The following is a 12,270-nucleotide window of genomic DNA, read 5'->3' on the forward strand; positions in this document are numbered from 1 at the left end:
AACCTCTTTTCCTGATCTTTTTGATAAGGATTTAAGAGGAAAGTTTTTTCCTCTGATTTAAAACGCTTGCCAGAGGTGAACTACCCAGATGTGATCACTATCTCCTTGAAACAGGGCGTGTTTACACCAGACAGGCAGTGAAAGCGTACCACAGTTTGGACGGATATAATTACTTTCTCAGTGGAAAAGTTGGGAATATTTGTTCCTATAGGAGAGAAGCATCACTATAGTGTATTTTGAGGTTGTAGCAAGTCAAACGCTATCCAACACGTACTCTGCATGATTTGTATAAGAAGGAGGGAGACATTGTGAGAAAAGCGAAAGCACGCGTGTCTACTATGGAGGACCAAAAAGTATAAATAAATAAATGCATAAATATATAAATGTTAAAATAAATAAATATATTAATAAAGGCACATATAAATGAATAAATAAATAAATACACATATAAATAATTGTATAGGTAAATAAATAAATGAATAAATATGTGGAAATGTGGAAATAAATCAATAAATAAATGTAGAAATGTTATAATAAATGAATGAATAAATAAATAAATGTTGAAATAAATAAATAAATAAATAAATGTTGAACTAAATAAGTGCACGTATAAATGAATAAATAAATAAATATATGAATAAGAAATGTATTTATTAATGTATTTATTAACCTATACAATTATTTATGCATGTTTTAATTTATTTATATATTTATTTATTTATTCATTTATATGTGCATTTATTTATTTATTTATTTATTTATACATTTATATGTGCATTTATTTATTTATACTTATGTCATTTTTGGTCCTCCATAGTTTACTTGTTAAATAACAATTTGAGAATCTGCTGGTAATGAACTGATTTTCAGTGTTTGTGACTCTCAGATTAGGGGAAGTTTGCAGTCATGTTGCAGCAGTTCTTGTGGCTGTGGAACAGTTTTTAAGGGAAGGTTTAAATTAAATCACATCCACTGTTTTGAACGCTGTTTACCGCAAAACGGAAGTGTCCTAGGAACAGCTACGTCACTTCCTGCACTCATGAATATTCCTCTGAAACGGTCTATAGTATTATGTAGTTTATAGATATATAAATACTATACATATAAACTAAACAATACTTATACAAAAACTAAATAATACATTAATACACACACACACACACATCTTTACTTTGCTAAAAGTCTACTCAAGTAAAAATAAAAGTACCCATCTAAAAATCTACTTGAGTAAAAGTAAAAAGTACTCAATTTCATTTATTATTTCATTTATTATTAATGACCACACAACAAGTTGGTGGAATTTACTTACGGTACAGCATAACATAACATGCTCACATCTATGTCTGTATCAAAACAACAAACAACACATAACAGTGAATAGACAAATACATACATAAACAGTTAAACCTGGTTTAGTAAACGTACAGCAGTTGGGAAAAAACTATTTTTAAATCTGACAGATTTAGTTGACAGTGACCTGTAACGTCTTCCAGAAGGCATAAGTGTAAATAGATGATATGCAGGATGGGAGGGGTCTGAGGTGATTTTTATTGCTCGTTGTGTGATGCGTCTGTAATATAAAGTGTCAATGGATGGGAGGATGTGCCCTGTGATTTTTGATGATTTATCTACTATACTTTGCAGTTTTTTGCGTGAATGGGTATCCAAATTCCCATACCACACTGTTATGGATGAGGTGAGTATGCTTTGAATGATGGCAGTGTAGAACTGAAGAAGGATATTTTTCCTAACTCTGAATTTTTTTAGTTGTCTGAGAAAGAATAGCCTTTTGTTGGCTTTTTTGTAGAGTTGGTGTGAGTGTAGTTTCCATTTAAGTGTGTTGCTGATATGGGTTCCCAGAAATTTGAATGAATCAGTGATGATAATGGGTTGCGAAAAAATAGAGATGGGTATTTTGTATATGGGTGTGCGAGAAAAATCAACTATGAGTTCCTGAGTTTTTAATATGTTAAGCTGTAAATTGTTATTTTGGCACCAAGTGACTGCTTGGGCAACCTGTTCGCGATAGTGATGTTCGTTATTGTTGGTGATAAGACCAATTATTGTTGTGTCATCTGCATATTTGAGAATAGAAACTGAACTGTGGGTAGATGTGAGGGTGTTTGTGTAGAGTGAGAATAACCACGGTGAAAGAACACAGCCCTGGGGGGCTCCTGTACTAAGGGTCAGAGTTTGGGAAGAGAGGTTACCCATCCTGACTCTCTGCGTTCTTTTTGACAAAAAATTGTGGATCCAGTAACATAGAGCAATATCAATGTCCATATCCCTAAGTTTATTGAAAAGATTGATGGGATTAATAGTATTAAAGGCCGAACTAAAGTCAATGAACAATATCCGAGCATATGTATTAGGGGATTCCAGATGTTGCATAATCCTATGAAGGGCCAGGTTGACTGTATCATCAACAGATCTATTGGCCCGGTACGCAAACTGATAACTGTCCATGGAAGGAGAAGAGTGTTCTTTTATGGAGTGAATTTTGTGCCAAAAGTTTTACACAAAAAAAATAAATCCGCAATCAAAATGTTAGGAATCAAAAGCAAAAATTGTATGTTACAAATTCAAAAGAGAAAAAATATATAGCAAATATATATTTTTAAATATAATTGGTTATTTTATTATCCTTTGCAGTATTATTTCAGTTTGGTCTTTGCTTTTATTTTTGTGTTTTTGTGAATTTTCTGTGGATTTTTTTTTGGATTTTTCTGTTAAAGACTTTTGCTTCTGGAATCCCTCTTTTGCTTCTGCTTCAGTTTTTTGCTTCTGAGTTTTGGCACAGTTTTCACGGGTGGGCGGGGCTTAGAAGAAGGGGTTCCCCTTGAATCTCCATTGGTCAGCTGGTTCTGGACTGGCGGGTTCCCTGAACCCTCGTCTGAGACTGACCACGCCCCCAAACACCCGCCAGCTTCAAGCGTCCTTCCAAACACGGAGTGAACAGCAGCTTCCAGCAAACAGCAACAGCAGCAGATACTTTTACAATTAAATATTATACAAACGTTATGTTTAATGTTATATTATGTTATATTATTCTCTGTTTCACTCCATTTAAAAGCTCACATTAGCAAGATGTGCTAAATATTCACGCGCAAATTATGATAGTTACCTAGTCAATGAGCTAGTGAGTTAGCTAATTACCTAATCAGTGAACTAGTCAGTTATCTTAGTGAATGAGCTAGTGAGTTAGCTAGTTACCTAATCAGTGAACTAGTCAGTTATCTTAGTCAATGAGCTAGTGAGTTAGCTAGTTACCTACTCAGTGAGCTAGTGAGCAACCTAGCCAGCAAACTAGTGAGTTATCTAGCCAGTGAACTAGTGAGTTAGTTACCTACTCAGTGAGCTAGTGAATTACTTAGTCAGTGAACTAGTGAGTTACCTACTCAGTGAGCTAATAAGTTAGCAGGTTACTTACTCAGTGAGCAAGTGAGTTACCTAGTCAGTGAACCAGTGAGTTACATAGTAAGTGTGCTACTGAGTTAGCTACTTACCTACTCAATGAGCTAATGAATTAGAATGCTACCTAGTCAGTGAACTAGTGAGTTACATAGTCAGAGAACTAGTGAGTTAGCTAGTCAGTGAACTAGTGGGTTAGCTATTCAGTGAACTAGTGAGTTACCTAGTCAGAGAACTAGTGAGTTAGCTAGTCAGTGAACTAGTGAGTTACCTAGTCAGTGAACTAGTGAGTTACCTACTCAGTGAGCTAGTGAGTTACCTAGTCGTTGAGCTAGTGAGTTAGGTAGTTACCTACTTTCAGCATGAATATTTAGCACTCTCGCTAATGTGACTTGTGAACATAACGTTTGTATAATATTTATCTGCTGCTGTTGCTGTTTGCTGGAAGCTGCTGTTCACTCCGTGTTTGGAAGGACGCTTGAAGCTGGCGGGGTGTTTGGGGGCGTGGTCAGTCTCAGACGAGGGTTCAGGGAACCCGCCAGTCCAGAACCAGCTGACCAATGGAGATTCAAGGGGAACCCCTTCTTCTAAGCCCCGCCCACCCGTGAAAACTGTGCCAAAACTCAGAAGCAAAAAACTGAAGCAGAAGCAAAAGAGGGATTCCAGAAGCAAAAGTCTTTAACAGAAAAATCCAAAACATCCACAGAAAATTCACAAAAACACAAAAATAAAAGCAAAGACCAAACTGAAATAATTTTCAAATAACTGCAAAGGATAATAAAATAACCAAGTATATTTAAAAATATATATTTGCTATATATTTTTTTCTCTTTTGAATTTGTAACATATAATTTTTGCTTTTGATTCCTAACATTTTGATTGCGGATTTTATTTTTTTGTGTAAAACTTTTGGCACAAAATTCACTCCATATTCTTTCAGGTATGAGAGTACAATCCGTTCAAAAGATTTCATAACAACAGATGTGAGAGCAATTGGTCTATAATCATTAAGATGAGAGATTTTGTTAGTTTTAGGCATGGGAATAATAATAGCGTTCTTAAAGCATTTGGGAACTATACACAGTCTGAGAGAGCAGTTAAAAATGAAAGTAAAAATTGGAGCTAACTGAACTGCACAGTGTTTCAGAACAGTTGAGGTGACACCATCAGGACCTGTTGCCTTCCTCTTTTTATTTTTACTAAAAGAGGCCCTTACCTCCTCCTCCTGGATATAAAATCGAGGTGAAGGAGGGGGGGTTGGAGTGACAATGGATGGAATAGGCTGCTGTTCGAATCTACCATAAAAATTATTTAACGTATCAGGTAGGTCACTGTCGCTGTCTGGCAAGGGGCAGGTCCTTTTATTATAACCAGTCATGTTTTTTAATTTTTGCCAGGTTGATCTGGTATCATTTGATGTTATCTGCTGTTCTAATCTTTGTGCATATTTGAATTTATTGCAGCTCTGAGTTCATATTTAGACGCGGTATACTGTTCTTTATTTCCCTCTTTGAAAGCGGTGTTCTTTTTCTTGCGTAAGAGTTGAATGTCCTTTGTGAACCATGGCTTATTGTTACTGTGTATTTTCACTGTTTTGGTGGGAATGCACATATCCACACAAAAATTAACATATGACGTCACTGTATCCGTCAGCTCGTCCAGGCTGGTCGCAGCTGCACTGAATACATCCCAATCGGTGCACTCGAAGCAGCCTCTCAAGGTGTCTATACAGGCATTGGACCAGCACGGAACAGATCTGGATTTTACACAGTTGGATTTAAGCTTCTGCCTGTATTTAGGAATAAGCAGGAGAGTGGCGTGGTCCGACCGGCCCAGCGGAGCCCTCGGGAAAGTCCGGTAGGCATCGCTAATCGGGACATAACAGTGGTCGAGGGTGTTAACGCCTCTGCTCGGACAGGTAACTTGTTGAATGTAGTTAGGAAGATCCGCCGACAGATTAGCATGATTAAAGTCCCCCAGTGCGATGACAATTGCGTCAGAGTGTGAATTTTCCACAGAGTTTATATATGTTGCCAGTTCCGCTGCGGCTACATTAGCATTAGCTGAAGGAGCAATGTAAACACCGATCAGAATCACTGAAGCAAACTCTCTGGGAAGATAGTGCGGTCTACACTTGACAGCGATATATTCCAGATGAGGACTGCAGTAACTGTTGAGCTCTGTGTTGTTATTAGACCATCGTTGATTGACCATAATACATATGCCGCCACCTTTAGATTTTGAAGATAGCTTGACTGACCTGTCGGCACGATGTAAAGAGAAGCCGGGTGGAGTTACTGCCAGGTCAGGCACGTTATGATCCAGCCAGGTCTCAGTCAGGCAAAGGGCAGAGCAATCCTTAAAATCCTTGTTGGTTTGAAGCAGAAGGAAAAGTTCATCGATTTTATTTTTCAGTGATCTGACGTTGGTGAGGAGTAGAGCTGGTAGTGGTGGCCGGAATGGGCGCTTCCTAAACCGGCTGAGTACACCGGCCCGGCGTTGTTTTCTCGCCGGCTTAAGTTTCCAGGAGCATGGGTACACAGGATTATTTGTAGCCAATATCTCAGCAGGAATAGTAGCGAGCGTGGCTTCGTCAATTGCATACGGATTGCCTCTGAGGGAGAACAAGAACATAGTTACTCTTAATTATTTGATGTAAAAAAGTAAAAACAAATCATAAATTAAATTGTTTTTAATGAACTACTATTCCACATAATAATTAGGATCTTTCAGGCAGTATTTGTTCAGACCACCCCATAAAACAAGTGACATAGGTTTCTATGATCCATTTTTTTTCTTTACTGTTAAAAAGTTATGGTAAACAAGGTGACTATAAACTGTATTTTTATAGTTTTACAGTTCGTTATTATTTTTTAACTTGCCATTGCTATGCTTTAACTGCTATTTGCATGTTATAACTATAACTATAAACTCTTAACATATAACAACATAAACATGATACTAAATATACAAACTAAATAATATAAATGATATATAAATAATATTTATAATATGTATAAGTATTTATTAGTGATGCTACCCTTGAACCTGAAGCTTCGAGGCGTGTGTTGAAAAAACGACACGCATTGGTTCGAATCACTGAGCCGATGCTTGATTCGTTCTACAAAGATCACGTGACCAATGACGTCCGAAGCTTCATTTCGGCACACAACCACGTGACTGCTTCAGGGAAAGATTCAAAAGCGGCAAATCCTGGCGCGCAGTTCGAGGGTTGTTAGCGGAGAGAGAGAGAGAGAGAGAGAGAGAGAGAGAGAGAGAGAGAGAGAGAGAGAGAGAGAGAGAGAGAGAGAGAGAGAGAGAGAGAGAGAGAGAGAGAGAGAGAGAGAGAGAGAGAGAGAGAGAGAGATAGATAGATAGATAGATAGATAGATAGATAGATAGATAGATAGATAGATAGGATAAGATATAGATAGATCATATATAGATAGATAGATAAGATATAGATAGTAGATAATAAAATATTAGAATGGAACCAGTAAGAAAAAGAGGCCGTTCTGAAGTTTGGGAACACTTTGAACTTTTGCCATCAAATAAGGTAGAAAATTATTATTTAGAAAATATAAACTTTGAAAGAAAACTATGCCTTTTAGACATATGGCATTTTATTAGTTCTGTAAGAGTGTACAATAATTATATATATATATATATATATATATATATATATATATATATATCCTCATAGTTCAATGTGTGTACTGTCATGGCATACATCCAGTAAAAGTGTTGCCTTATGGCAACATATTTTGAAATAACCAACTGAACCCCAGCACTGTGGAAATTTTTTTATTCCTAAATAAAAACTAAATTACACATGTACATAACCACGTCCATTAAATATGTGCCCCCTGCCCCTTACACAAGCACCTTCACCTTTATGAGCATACATTTCTTTCATCAAATTCTTCCATATCCCCCATGCAGCATATCTACATGAGCCTTGCCTATGGAACAATAGGCAATGGACTAGTGATACATGTTACAAACCCTGCTTGGAAAGATGTGAATAATAGTGAATAATATAATTTTAAAATTTGGTATATTAACAGATTAATAACATGGTGAAGGGAAAAAAGCAACAATGTGAATGCAATTAGAATTACAAGTGTAGTTTCTCCAGTGTGCCTTATCAAGGTACATTCTAAGTGTATTATATATTAATTAAAAATATATTACAGTTATGTCTTTTAATATAATGCATTAAATTATCAAGACATCAAAGTATTCTTCCATTTCCTTTTTTCAGTTTTTATTTAAACCTCAAATGTCATGTAAATGCACTGGAACAGGTTTAAAAACTGTAAAAAGACAAAAAAAACGCCCCTCGTCCTTTAAATACACAAAGCACTTTCAGGTTTTGCCCACCAGGTGCCGCTGATGTCCACTGTGTTATGAAGCTCCGAGTAATGAACCTTTTTTCGATACAATTAGGAAAAAGGCTTCAGTGCTTCAGAAAGCCTCGGTTTGCCATCACTAGTATTTATATATGTTTAAACTACATAATAATACATAAACTACATAAACTACATAATACAGCTGACTCCTCTGCTGACATCGCCCTTTTTTGCTGAAATAAGCCGACACGCAATGAATCTTGGGATACTGTAGGCTGTGAAGGATACACCCGGTGCATCCTTCATTTCTGAAGAAAAGAAGCAGCATTTTTTTAGGCTGCATTTGAAGGACTTTTTGAAATGGGACAGCCTAGTCGCACTGTGGTGACGTAATCAGCCTTCAAATGAGTCCTTCGAAGGATGCAGCCCACACCTAATGACATCATATATCTATGGGTAACGCTGCAGGGCGGGTGTAAAATGCGAGGCATATGTCAAACATTTTCGATTGGCTTAATAAAAGTGATTGACAACGAAAATCTAGTATCTGATTGGCTGCTCCGCAGGTTCCAGATTTTTTTTTTGAAAGATCTGTTAACATGATTGGGCGCAGTAGAAAATGACTGACATATGCTCCGCCCTTTATCTGTCTGTACCTGTTTTCTTGTGGATTCGGGAAACGTCATCAGTCGCAGCCTAAGTACTTGCTCCTCCCACTTTATCGAGGATGCATGGAAGGTGACTTGTGTGAACTTCTTACGGCCCGATAACCCAGAATGCACCTCGCAGCAGTATCAGCGTAATGCAGAATGAGAAGGTACATAACTGTAAGCACCTGTACGTTTTCAAAACAGTACTGCTGTGGGCTAAAACAATGTTTTAAATTATTTTCAGGCAAGAATGTAGCGGTTTAAACTTCAGATGTGGTTTAAGAAAACGGCTAGGTAAAAATGTGCTCCTATGTTTTCGGAACAACGCTTTCCACTCCTCTAAGAGGGTGATGTCATCAAGTACACAGCTGTTCCAATTACACAACAACCGTCCCACTTCCTCCCGTTCTCGGGAGTCCGCACTTGGGATCCGAACTTCCCAAGTTTACAGACTTGTGTACTTGTGTATTGAGAAACGGCCTAGGTCTCTGCAGTCCGGAGTATTGGGCGTGTCGAAAGGTATGGGCGCGTCGAAAGGTGTAGGCGTGTCGAAAGGTGTGGGAGTGTAGAAAGGTGGTGTACACAAATTTTGGGTCTGAAAAATGTTCTATAATAATAATATTTAAAAAATAATAATAATCGATTATATCATTTTATTATATTTTTTTCAGTGGTAAATTTCACTGATTACAGCAGCTTAACTGTAACAACAGTTCAACATTGTTTTGGAGCTTAAGCTGAAATGGAAAATAGTCACAGGTGTACTGGGGGACAGATGCTGGGGACAGAGTCTGAATATGTATGTATGTTTTAGGAAAGAATACTTAAGGCATGGGACATTGCTAAGATGACTCTAAAGAAATGAAAAAAATTAAATTGACTCATGACAAACACGATGAAACGTAATTTATAGTACATGTTTCGTACAGATTAAAGAAAAGTCAGTGCAGTCACAGTTCCACAGTTCCTGAAAACAGTTCCAGAATCTCCACATGGATTGTTGGCTGTGTTGTTGGCTCAGCAAAAATTTTAAAAGGGTACTTGTCAGGTTCCTTAATATTCAAAAGCTTCGGACATCTCAGCTCCTGATCCCTGACCATTCCTTTAAGTAAATGGTAATTGTCTTTGGTTTAAAAATGCATCTGCAACTTTTCAGCACCTAATAAACAATGTACTGGGAGACATTCTGACATATTCAGCCTAGCTAGATGCTAGATGTGATGTTTGTGCAGGAGCTTTCATTCTTCAGGAAGATCTCAAGAAGATTCTCTATCCTGTCTGTTACTATTGCCACAAATTTAACAAGTACCAACAGAATTAGTCTACTATGGAGGAGGAAACTTTGGCTGTGCTGTTGGCAGTTCAACATTTTAATGTGTAGATTAATACTTCTCTTCTTTCTTGTTGTGTACACTGTTCACAATCCTTTAGTCTTTTCATCTTAAATGTACAATCAGAACTAACGTCTGATATGATGGACCCTTCTGACCCAAGACTAACATCTGGAGATCTGGCACAAGAACCTAATAAAATGGGTATGTTTCTTTTCAACAACCTTGACCAATGACAAACTGTGGGGACTGGTCAATAGGGGTAGCTGGGGTGCCACCCTCGTTAATTGATCCAGAAAAGCAAGTTTATGCTTGCTTGCTTATGTTTTTAGACATGTTCTATTTGAGAGATTTTTTTATTCTATAGGTCTGGCAGCAATCAGGCCTGCTTTTCAAAAGAATGCTCAGCAGACACAGTAAAAAAGAGGAAAAAAAAGAATAACAGATGTAAACCAGACCTTACTCAGCCCAGCAGAGGGTGACAGCTTCTTGCTGTTAGACCAGGTAACCATTAAACTCAGACTCGTCCATTAGGTTGCCAGAAGAACTGCATTCAATGCTATATATTGCGTTTGGTGATGTGAGGCTTGAAAGCTGCTGCATAATAATGGAACAAGCATTCTGTAAAGCTCTATATGCTCTACTGTTCTTGAGTTAATCATAAGCTACATAAAGTTTGTAGGCCTGTAGTGACTGACTCTGTTGACCCCGCTCTGTTATTTTCACACTAATTCTCACACTGACAGTGTGAGTTGCTGTTGTTCCCAGTCATGTCCACTGTGCTGTAATATCACTGACAGTTGGCTGTGGAATATTTAGTGTTGAGGAAATTTCACGACTGGACTTGTTACACAGTACTGCATCCTGTCACAGTACCACGCAGGAGTTCACCGAGCTCCTGAGAGTGACCCAGCAGCAGTCTGCATGCCTAGGTGCTGTTTTATACACCTGTGGCCAACGAAGGGAACTTAGTGGAACCTGTGTTCAATGATTTGAATGGGTGAATGAATACTTTGGCAGTATATTGTATATCTGGTATATTTGGCATAAGCCTCTTAATGAGAGATGCACTTAGCTCAAACCTCTAATCAATTAGATCAATACCTTTAAAGAGAAAAAATTGTCATCACTTTTTTACATGAAATGTTTAGTATTATGGCATTACTCTGTTGAAAATGGCTTTTGTAATTGCTTGTAAAAAAAAAAGAGAGAATTTTATTGAAAATTATTTAATTTTAAAATGCAATAAAATGAATCAATATTTTATGTAGGCACCCTTCTGTATGTGCTCTGTTTTGATTGGCTAGCTCACATCAAGCAGACAGACATCAGCAGCTGCATAGCTTAGCATGGCATTGTTAACCTTGTTTGTAATTATTTTCAGAGATTTAATTCATAAGAAATCCAGCCACTGACTGCAGTGTAAAAGAAGGAAGTAAATCAGTTTTGGGTGAACAGACAGGGTGCACAGGGTCTGTAAAGACTGCAGGAGTCTTGGAGGTGAGCAGCACAGTGGTGTGTGGAGGCTACGCTTTTTAGGAGGCAGAGGTTAGCTTTTTATCATTTCTGTTTTGTTCTGTTTACTAGAAGGTTGTTTTCCATTGGATGTTGATTTGAACAGTTTGGAATGAGTCGCTGACCACTTAAGATCAAATTGCGTTCAGAGTTTGGTCAAAAATAGTTTATTCTGTGACCATCTTCAAAATGACCGGGCTGTTATATCCACAATTATATCCACAATTGTGTTATATACACAAGAACGACCTCCTCTCTGTTTGAATGGGAAAAGCAAAATACTGAAAACCAAGGGTCTAGTTAACATTTCAACATCACATTTTACATCACTGATGAAATCTGATTATGAAGTATTTTACTGTATAGCCCCATATTGTAAGGAAACTATGATTTGTCAGCAGTTTTTTTGGCTGTTGCACCTGCGCAGATCTACTCACTAAAGGGGGGTGTGGGGCTTCCCCACAAGCACACTGACCAACCCCCTGTCAGTGAGACAGGCAAGGAGATGTGGAGTTGGGCGTGGCAGGGAACCTTAATATAAATAATAAGTAAACAAATAAACAACAAGGGAACAAACCAAAACAAACGAGAGCTTAGGAGAAACAAATGGGTAGGGTAACTGAGAAAACAAACGAGGAACATAAACAAGACTAAATAAACTAAACAGAACAAGGAAAATAAAGAAGGAAAATAAACTAAGATAAACAAGAAAAAACAGGGGTAATAAACAGTGAGGTACAAGGTAAGACAGAACAACAGAAGTTGGTGCAAAGACCGACCAGGATAAGCGGGAACACAGGGGTATAAATGCACAAGAAAGGAAGCGAAAATGGGAGACACCTGGGTAAACTGGTAACCCCCCCAATGTGCAACTGGGGCCCAAACAACAAAAAAAAAAAAACAGGAGCCGGTCAAGAGAGGCCAGAAGACAAGGAACAAGACACCAGACAAGACCAGGTCAGAGAACACAAGAGAGGAGACTGGACAGGGAACGGACACGTGGGCTGGACA

Source organism: Astyanax mexicanus, chromosome 11 (genome assembly GCF_023375975.1).
Source record: "Astyanax mexicanus isolate ESR-SI-001 chromosome 11, AstMex3_surface, whole genome shotgun sequence".
Classification (NCBI taxonomy): Eukaryota; Metazoa; Chordata; class Actinopteri; order Characiformes; family Acestrorhamphidae; genus Astyanax; species Astyanax mexicanus.